The 10,218-nt window shown below is 37.6% G+C and overlaps 1 long non-coding RNA gene across 1 annotated transcript; it reads right to left on the bottom strand.

Annotated features, from left to right (window-relative positions):
• Window positions 1-2,808: 2,808 nt before the first annotated feature.
• Window positions 2,809-9,429, bottom strand: LOC116995470. Its single transcript, XR_004417740.1, has 3 exons — window positions 8,892-9,429; window positions 8,387-8,521; window positions 2,809-3,370 (listed from the first exon to the last, which is right to left on the bottom strand). It is a non-coding gene; the product is annotated as an uncharacterized LOC116995470 (long non-coding RNA).
• Between the last annotated feature and the right edge of the window lie 789 nt (window positions 9,430-10,218).

Raw genomic sequence — 10,218 nt, 5'->3', positions numbered from 1 at the left:
AATGTTTTTCAGCCATGCTTTGTAATATGTTTCTTCCTTGTTCCATAATGACTCAGTTAAATACTGTTTATTATGGCAAAGTTTGCAGAACATTTTCTCTTTCTATGTCTGCTGGGGCATCTTTGTTAATGCTCATTATGGGCCTGTACCAAATCCTCACAAAGTAAAAGGGAACATTCCCCTTGGAGGAATCTGACTTTGGCTCAAGCTCTCAAACTCCCTTTTGGTTTTAAATGGCTTCTCCTTCCCTAACTCTCCCACATCTTTGCAATGCATTGAGGGAAGGAAAAAAGCTAACACTGTTGTAGTATCCTTTGCTCATTTAAAAGCAATGCTTTTAGAAGGAAATAAATGTCATATTGTGTACTCACTTTCAATAGCCATGGGTAAAATTATGCTGCATTGGTTATTGTTCTTTACATATATTACCAATTGAAAAGGAAATGAAGTTAGAATTAATGGACCCATTTGTACAAACATGATTGTTAATATTAATATGCAGGGTAAATCAGTTGGCAAGAGCAGAAATAAATTAGTGAGTGTCTCAAACACAGTATTTCACTAGAGACTTACTGCACAGATGCTGAAAATACAATCCTGTAGTTAAACCAGTGTGTGGGGAGGCTTTTCTTAGAGTTCAGGAGAAATATCAAAGTGCAGATTCCCCATTGTACACTCCTATTATCCAAAAGTCTACAGGTGTTGCCAGGACATTATTAGTGTTTTCTTAGAAAAAGCACTTGGCAAAGGAAGGAGCTGGTGGAAGTGACAACCTTCCCCGTTTCCTTCTAAGGTTGCTGGGTTCACACTGCAGCTGCAGGACCAGGTTGTTTTTTAATTTGAAAAAAAATAACCACTGGAAGTCGGGAGTCAGGGGGTTTTTTTTGTTTGGTTGGTTTTTGTTTTTTGGTAAGCTCAGGCAGAGTTACTATAACCCAGTTTCTGCACAGGTAGACTTCCTCGTACCACCACTGTAAGAGCAGACAACACAAGCAGAAGGACTGCAAATGCAGTTGTCACCCCCAGATGTGCAATCTCTCAGGACAAAACTCTGTTCCTAGTTAAAAGGTAAAGCTTTGGACAGCTCAGTAGGAATCCTAGTAGTGGAGTAGTATTTTTGATAGTCAGTTAACCTTGCTTATAAATTATTCCTCTAAAACCATTCAGTGATCTTTCATTATAATGTTGGAAATAGTATTTTTGTGCATCAAGCCCAAATTTCTTTTAATTATTAAATTACCTTCCAGGAAATTAGTTTTTTGGGAAAAGGAAAGACACCCATCATAACGACACATCCTTGTTTTGCAATCTCCTTTATTACATCTGATTCTTTAAAAAAAAATTAAAAAGTGTGATAGTTTTCCTGGCCTTTTTCAGAGCTGATTTTAAATTTTAATTTAGACAAAGCTAACAATCTCTTAATCTGAGAAAACTGCAGATCAATTCAAAGCTTTCTTTTTTGTATAACAAGAAAGGGAAATTTTCCTAAAATCAAGGAATCCTCTTGGACATGGTCTTTCTTTGTTTATGTGAAACACACTAATAATTTTTTTCCTTTTATCCATTCATCAAGCTTTTCAAATGTAACAGTGGAATAACATTAGGGAAAAAAAAGAAAATCCCTAAAATGTTATATTCTGCATCTGAATGATAAGAATCCCATTAAAACTCAACATTAAAGCATTGTCTGCTGGAAGAAAAATTGTCATGACTTTGATAAAGAAAAACAAAAATAACCTTGGCTTTTCCAGCCTTAATCAAGTAATTTGCAACCCAGTAAGAGCTCTGTACTGCTGAGTTATTTTCAGAGTATTTATCACAGGTGTTTCACTTGTGTTCAGCACATCCTGATTCTAATCTTAATACTCTTAACAACAGTAGGGCAGCTTTTGAGAACAAGCAGACTGACTCTCCTGGCTATTTTGTACTGCATTCTTACACAAACACTATTTATTTAGGATTTGAATACATTTTCCAGCATTTCTTTCTCTTAAAACTTGGCTCCATCCACATAGGGGGGTCTTCTCACATCGCTGAGTTGTACAAAGAGAGACATTCATGGAGAAATCTAAAATTTGGACCAGTTCCTTCAAATTTGAGCAGTGATCTTTGTGCTGGACAGCAACAATCTGAAGTAACATTCCTATTCTGGGTGCTCACCACTTTGGGTCTTCTTGTCCAGTTGACTGGCACCTGGACTGCATTGTGGGCTTAAATCATGGCTCCATAAAACAGAAGCAGAAATAACCCACAGTTCTCTAATTAGCCTCATTAATTCATTACTTGTGAGAGCTCCTGGCTTCACTGGTGCTATGATGGATTGCAGCAAATGCAGTGTGCATCCCAAGCCAAAGGCGAGGGCATGTAAGAGCAATGTCCATGAGATGATCTTCAGATCCAGCAGAGAATATTTCTATTTAAGTACTTAATATCTTTTTAAGTACTCCAGATCATTTTTCTTCGAATGATTATGCTTTTACTCTGTGATAAATAAGACTCTGCCCGAGGATACCAGAGGGCATGCAGCACCAGAATAATATCTTTGCAACATATTTTGAGTGGTGATCACACCATTTCTAGCTCACCATATGGCTTAGTGCAGCTGTCCTAGCATTAAAATGACCTTCTTCATTACATAAAGGTCACAGATGCAGATTTCAACATTTTGTAACCCTTGGCAGGGGTACTGGCTATGCAGGAGTACACCTGTTGTCCTGCCTGCAGTTCAGGACACCATTCATTGATTGAAATGCAGGGACTGAAATTTAGCTTGCATTGCTGTAGATACCACCAGTTAATAAACTCAGATATTTTAAACAATTTAATGTGTTGAGTTTAATAAATAGGAATGCTAACATACTAGCATCCACTACTCTATAGGTTTTCATTTATTATCCCTAGTAAGCAGAATCACTACACCCTTCTTTACCTGGTAATAGTCTCATCTTTAAGAGAAGAGAAAATAGAAAGTAATTTAAGGCAATGACCAGGTGTTTCTGTACAAAAAACAGTTCAATTTTTCTTCGCTTTGAAAATAATTTTTTTGCATATTAATAGTGGAGTGGAGTGGAGAGAATGCCCAATTTTAAGCATTTCCCGCTACCTTGTTCTGCAGAAGCTGCTCTGCTAATGAAGAGCTGAACAGGATTTCCCTACTGTTTTCCCCATACTAGAAGAAAAACCTTGGGGTGCTCCTCGGTGTGTTTCTCCTGCTGCTTCATGCTGCTTCAGTCAGGCAGCATTTTGAACAAAATGGAGTACTCGGCCTCTTGACTTAACCAAGGTTGTGAAGGTCAATAAAGGGCATGGATAACCACTAACACACACTTCTAGGAGAGTGTTCAACAATGTTGCCTTTTGATGGGTATCGCTAGAAAAGAAGAAAAAAAAAAAAAAGCTGTCGTTTGCTTGCACCTCTGAAGAACTACTAGATAGAATGTTTTAAACAGTATATTCTAAGAACTAGAATTGAATTGAACCAAATCTAGTTGAATCAAACAGAACTACTATTTCATCTAGAAGGGACCTAGTCCAACTGCCTGACCACCTCAGTTAAAGCATGGTTTTAAGGACATTGTCCAAATACCTCCTGAATATTGATAGGTTTGGGGCATCAACCACCTCTCTAGGAAGTCTGTTTCAGTGTATGACTACCCCTTCAGTAAAGAAATGTTCTTTCTAGCTGACCATCCAAAAGTACTTTGTGGCAGCCACTGCAAATTCAGGACACCTTTCGGAGGGATTTCATCAACACAACGCTAATATATTTAGGAATACCTCAAAATCACTTTCTCTCAGCCAGTCTCAGAGCAGCATATTACTCATGCTTTTTCTGCCTGCTCTGTGTGACTTCCTTAGCAGTGAGCTTTCATAAAAGCTGCTGATTTTATTTGTTTAGGATATAACTAGAACATGCCCTCTGACAACCTAACTGAACTCGGAGCACCCAATGTGGGAGCAGTTCATTACAAAGAGACTCCAACCATTGATCTGGGATGTGACATTTTTCCTAATAATTAATAAAAATATCCTAAGGCATTTGAAAAATTGACACAAATAACACCCCAAACCAAACAAACACCCTAAGACTGTATTTTATTCCCACAGGTAATGGACAAAAAGAAGTGAAAAGGCATTGAAGGTAAAGCACATGATGCTCAGGGAGATTGGCACAGCATTATGAAGCATCTAATTTGAGCTGCCAAAGGGGCTCATATTGATTTTTTTTTTTCTTTCTCTGTGTGTTCTTTTATAGAGACTTCAAATAGAGTCTCCATTTTGCTTGGAGGGCAATGTGGGGGAGGGAAAAGAATAGCTCTTTCTGCTTGAAAAATAGCAGCCTACTTAGCACTTACTAGAGGATTAGACACCTTAATGTTCTGAGAAGGGCCTTTTCAGGTACGTAGAGGGAAGATGGATACCTCGGGAATATTTAGAATTTATTTAAATCCATGCATGTTGCTGAGTGTTTTTTCATTTGTGCATTGTGAGAGACAGATCCAGATTCTAGCCATCACTTTTGGAGCTATAACATTTAAATTAAGGGCAAAGAACATGGAGCAATTCAGAAATACCTCTATTTGTAGGTCATAATTGAAGTTATTGAAAAGGTTGTTACAGAGAAAATATTCTCTCTTCAGAGCTGCCCCAGCAGCTAGAATCTGACTCCTGGATGTTCTGACAGGGAATATGGAAAACTCCAGTCATGATACAGGTCTGAATGACTGAAAGATCAACTCTTCATTCAATCAATTATTTCTGACATTTTATAAAATTGTAAATCTTGTCAGGATGAAAGGAAGCTATATTTGCAGCACCAATACCTGATTTTATTATTTTTTTTTTCAGCAAGGTTGTTATTCCTAAGTAAAAGATGCAAAAGTTCTAAGAGGCGCATAAAGCTTATCAACATAAACATTTTACTTCAGCATGAGGAAGGGAGAGGACTCATCTTTCCTCACTTTTCCTTGTTTAGTTTTTGGAGAGGCTTTAACCAGAGTCCCTCCAAACTTTTGTCTCCCCCATACCTTCCTAAGAGCTGAAGTGTCACACTGTGCAGTTACACACTTGTTTACACTTGTTAGAAAAAAAAAATTAGAACTGTGCTGGAATTTCAGCAGAGGAAAAGAAAAATACTGTAAAAGGTGCTATTGCTGCTTCTCAGTATTTGGCACTGTAACAGACCAAAATATGAGCACTCAAATGACAGTTTTAGAGAAGGGGGTTATTTGACAGAATTAATAATCCAGCAGGAAATTAAACCTATACACCTGACTAAGAACTGCTTATGCTTAGATGTGATGTGTGATTATAGATGACTCATTCCCATTCAGGAAGACTGGCCTCCTTTAAAGATTCTAGAAAGCTCTGTTTTCTTTATTTTTTTCCCCAAAAGACATTTTGCATCTTCATTTTATAAATATGATATTTAGATAGTGTTTATTTCATATAAAATAGGAAACATAACAAGCTTCTTATAATTCTGTTTCCTAGACAGTCAAGTGATTATGAATTTATATGCCAGGTTTTCAAATGAAAATATTTTAATACTGTTTTCCAAACCTGTGGAAAGAATTGCTTCCTATCTACCTGTGACCTGTATTTTTAAACATGTGTGGAGATAGATGAATACTGCTGAAAAAAAAATCAATGTAACGATAACCTTGCAAGCAACATAATACTTAACCCTTACATGGGCAGCTCTTGCATAGAAGTCTGCAGTACCTTAACCATGACTGAAATTATTATTTTTCATAACACCTCTAAGATGCACAATGAGCACTCAGTTAAGGATGGAATTAGCAGAGGTGATTCCTTTCGGTGCTGAAAACCACCAGTAGTTAAAGTCTTCATCAATAATAAACAGTTCAAGAAGTAACTTGGTTCCTATCACTGAAATTATCAAGGGATTTGAGTTTTCAGCATGTTGATCCTGAGCTGGAATTTATCTAAAATATCCAGGTTAAGAGGCAATCTATGACTTTCAGAAAAATTATTGTGCATGTTACATGATCAAAAAGAGGGCACATCCCAACAGTAGGCCTCATCAAAGGATTAGACCTGCAACATCAGGGTGCTCTTTAATAAGCCCCTATCAGAGTATTGACTCAGTACAGACTTAAAAGGAAGACTGCAGTCTAGTGAATCACCAGCACTGTTTAGTGCAGACTGAGTGTAATGTCACTTCCCTTGAAGGATTTGACATGATGAGAACACAGAGTGGTGATATGTACAGCCTACAACCACCAAGGACTTGTGCTTTCAGGAAACACATTTAAAATATTGTACTAAATTTTCAAGGACTGTATTCGACTCACTGCTGCACTGGGCAATCATTACTGTGGTAAGTGATGCACCTGTAAGACTGAGAAGACTCTGCACACATTACTTTGAGAGGCTCTTACTAAATGCCTATAACATTAAATAACTTGAATGGTTCAGAATAGTGGGTTTTTTCTGTTCAGATGCATAATTTATTTGTTTTTGAAAGTTTAAGGTCTTTCCAGGACTGATATTACTAATAAAAGAAGGTTTTTTCCACACTAAAAGGTAGGTTGTTTGACTGTTGAATCCTATTCTCTATTTGTTATTGGTTTCTCACTTCTAATAATAACTAGTACACATTTTTATTCTTTTTAGTATTTTCTTCCTCTGGTAGGGCCTTTACCACATGTATAAACTTCTGCTCCCCAGAGCTGTTTATATCTCCTGCAGATGGTCTGGGCACCACCAGGTTACCTAATGAGGATTTCCAGGTCCCAGGTCCTGACAAGGCTCAGGGGTGATGCTCAGGTCTCCCTGAGCTCAGGAGCCCCTGTACAGCTGGATCTGACACTCACTCCAGGATTATCTCAGTCACCACCACTGCCACCCCATGGACTATTGTTTTGAAAGATAGAGTATCTTGTTATCTTAGCAAAAATCAATTACAGATAGTCAAAATGACACGTTTATGTTACTGTAAGTGGTAACTTATAAATCTGATAGCAAAATTCTGACATGTTCCAGCAAATGGACTGGACTTGACAGCTTGTCTCCTTGTCCAAGGAATAACTTTCATCTTCTGGCCCTTCTAAATTTTGCTAGAAAAAACCTATTTTTCTCTTCAATGGCAAGAGGTTGGACCAAAACACAGACAAGTGAGGAACAAGAGATAAGAGACGTACAGAAAAGAAGACAGAGCAGAAGACAACAGTGAAAGCTAGAACTGGGAACAATTAATTTGAAACAGAAAATCTGTAAGGGAAAGAAAACAAGAGAGTGAAGACCTGCTTGGAAAAGGAGGGACTGAGGAATGAAAAATAAGCCATCTTGTGTTCAGTGTCAATAAAAAATGGGGAGAATCTTAAATATGATGACAGAAATAGGCAGTGGAGAGAAAGGGTGAAAAGAGTAGGCAAGATTCAAGAGCTGGGGAGATGAACATTAGTATAACAAGACTTCTTGAAATGGCAGCTCTTGATACAGCTCAGGAGAAATTCATCCCTTAGATTTTAAGGGATTTTTCTCCCCCTCAAACTTGCATAAGTAAGGCTTTGCTCAAAGCTTGGTAAGACCGCTAAGATATGAACTCAGAATCTAAGAAATGACAGAAGCAACAGTGAGTGATTTTATCTGGTTTGGGCATTTTTTTGCTTATGTTACAATGAATGACTTATATTAAATCTGGGCATTTATCTAGGGGGAGAGAAGTAAATCTATGTCTATTAAAAAGAAAGGGAGAAGCTGAAATAGAAAGATCAAGGGAGGCGGAGATCATTTGGAATGGGTGCAAGATTTTGGAGCCTTTTCTAAACTGCATTGTTGGTCACAATTGAGCCCCGTCCAATAGAGATTGAAAGTGATAGTCATCTGCTGGCATATGAAATGCTTCAAGTTTTGATAGAAAGTAAAGAATAATTTTCTTGTTTTGACAGAAAAAAAAGAGCTCTGAGAACAAATTCTATGGGTATGGAATATGAGTTTTGTTGTTGACAACCGGGACGGGACGTTGTGGATGCCATATGGTGAGAGCAGAAGCACACACACCACGCAAAGTTTTGGCACACTAGGAACACCTTCCAGGGGAAAAATGATGTTGTTTTCCAATGACCTCTTACTGGAAGGCTAAGGGCCACTTCCCAGACTCTTGATATCAGAGGTGGCCCTGACAGTACTGCAGGATACCTGCAGACCTTTGCATACCCTACTCAGAAGTGGCTGAAGTAGGATCCTTGGTTTATTTCATTGACCAAATAAAAGGCGTGAACCACTCTGCTGTGCTAAAGCCCTTCTTGAATTTGCAGTAGCTTTGCTTGTAGACAACTGAGGAGATTTACAGATCTGTACAAAAAACAGTATCTGACAGCAAATTCCTCCTCTTGTATCATCACCATTACTGGGATACCTTTCAGCATCCTTAGGGAGAACATGTCTTTCCAGTCCTTCAGTTGCTCAGCTCAGCCCTCTGATGTGGTTGGTGATTCGTCTCTTTTTGTTCTTCCTGAAGAGCCTGTCTCTTTGATGACAGTCTTTGATGTTCCTGTTTAAGATTCAAAGATACTCCTTTTTTCTACCATAAAAAAGAAAGTTTTAAAGCAAAGCAGAGGTCATAGTAATAAATAGAGTTCATAAAATCAAACAAAATTAATTAAGATTGTATCATCATATTCCTAATAGTTTGTAGTGCAGTGAAAATCACTGATAGTTTAAGGATTTTTCTGTATATATTTTTGAATTGATGTTTGAGGGTTTTCTGTTTTGTTTTGTTTTGTTTTATTTTGGGGTTTTTTTTTTTTGTTTTTTTGGTTTTTTTTTTTTGTTTTTTGGTTTTTTTTGCACTACTATGTTTCCACAATTTAGATAAAACTGTCATTATGACCATAGTTTCAACTATTTTGGGTGTAGCTTACCTTACTGAAAGACTTTATCACTGCTTTTGAGGGCATTTTTTTAGAGAGGAGAGAGGTCTCATAACAATGACATCCATCCTCTTTCTTCTCAGGAATTCCTCCAAATCATTTCTTTCTGGTTTCTGGAGGATTTGCCCAAACTCTCCAGTGGCACTGCAGTGACAAAATAATCATTAAGTAGATACCCCCAAAATGTCCAATTTCTTTTATTGGGCAGATACAGACAGTTATGGACCAGAAAAAGTCTTTTCCTTCTAATGCAGTAAATTTTCCATTGTGGCAGTACTTTCAGACATAGGAAGGTGCAGTGCTCAAGGAGCAGTGTGTCATCATTCACTGCCTTGGCTCTTGGGCTTATTCCCTCTCTGTTATTCCTAACTGGTGTCATAGATTGTCACTTTTGAATTTTAAAGCAATGAAATATGCCATTAATATAATAGACTCCTTGACTTCCATGAGTTTGGATGATCAGAAAATTCATTCCCCGGTAGGGATTTTTAAACTGCAATGAAGAATTAAAAAACCCTCACTGCATGTCAAGGAACCTGTCAGATTTTCCTAAGCTCTTTTACTTATAGGGTAGGAAAAGGCAGAGAGTCCAACTGTTAATGGAAATTATAGAGGAGAACTAGCACTTTGCCCAGCAGAACTGTCTGGGCTCTACACAGGCCAGTGAGCTGTAAACAACTTTACAAAATGCCTGCTTGGGAAGGACTATAGGTGCATTATGTCGCTCTATATATTTTCCTCAGAAAGCACCAAATTAGGTATTGACTGGTATTATAGATATGACTGGTATTATGACAATTTGGACAATGAGCTAGCAGAGGATACTCATGCAATTTCCAGAACAATATGGTTGTATATAGAAATTTCATGGTTAGTGACTAATAGTGAAATTAGGCTTGCAATTTTTTACAGTAAAAGAAAAGAACTGTAACCCAGCTCTTCCAAAAAGCATCAGAAAGTGGAAATTTCGTCTTTGAGGAGTCTGACACAATTGTGTGGGGTGTTGAGAACATATTAGCTATAAGCCATAGTTCTATTCAGAGCCTCACTCTATAAATGACATTGCAACTGCTTTGTTCAGGAGAAAAGAAAGTGAAGATTTGTAATTCGTGCTGTAGGATTCACTGAAGAGAGTGGGATATAACAAGCAAGCCTCAGCTTGCCCATTACTGGGGGAAATGAAATATCTATTTAAGGAAAATGCTTTGAGGCATGTAAATTTTAAAGTTCACACTAGTTCTCAAACAGTATAGATTGAATATGTATAAATAGTTGGTGACTGTTACAGTGTGATATTAACCCTCATAAGGCTGTTGCC

Source organism: Catharus ustulatus, chromosome 4 (assembly GCF_009819885.2).
Source record: "Catharus ustulatus isolate bCatUst1 chromosome 4, bCatUst1.pri.v2, whole genome shotgun sequence".
Lineage (NCBI taxonomy): Eukaryota > Metazoa > Chordata > Aves > Passeriformes > Turdidae > Catharus > Catharus ustulatus.
The sequence above is the reverse complement of the archived record's forward strand: the minus strand, read 5'-3'. Positions and strand labels throughout refer to the sequence as shown.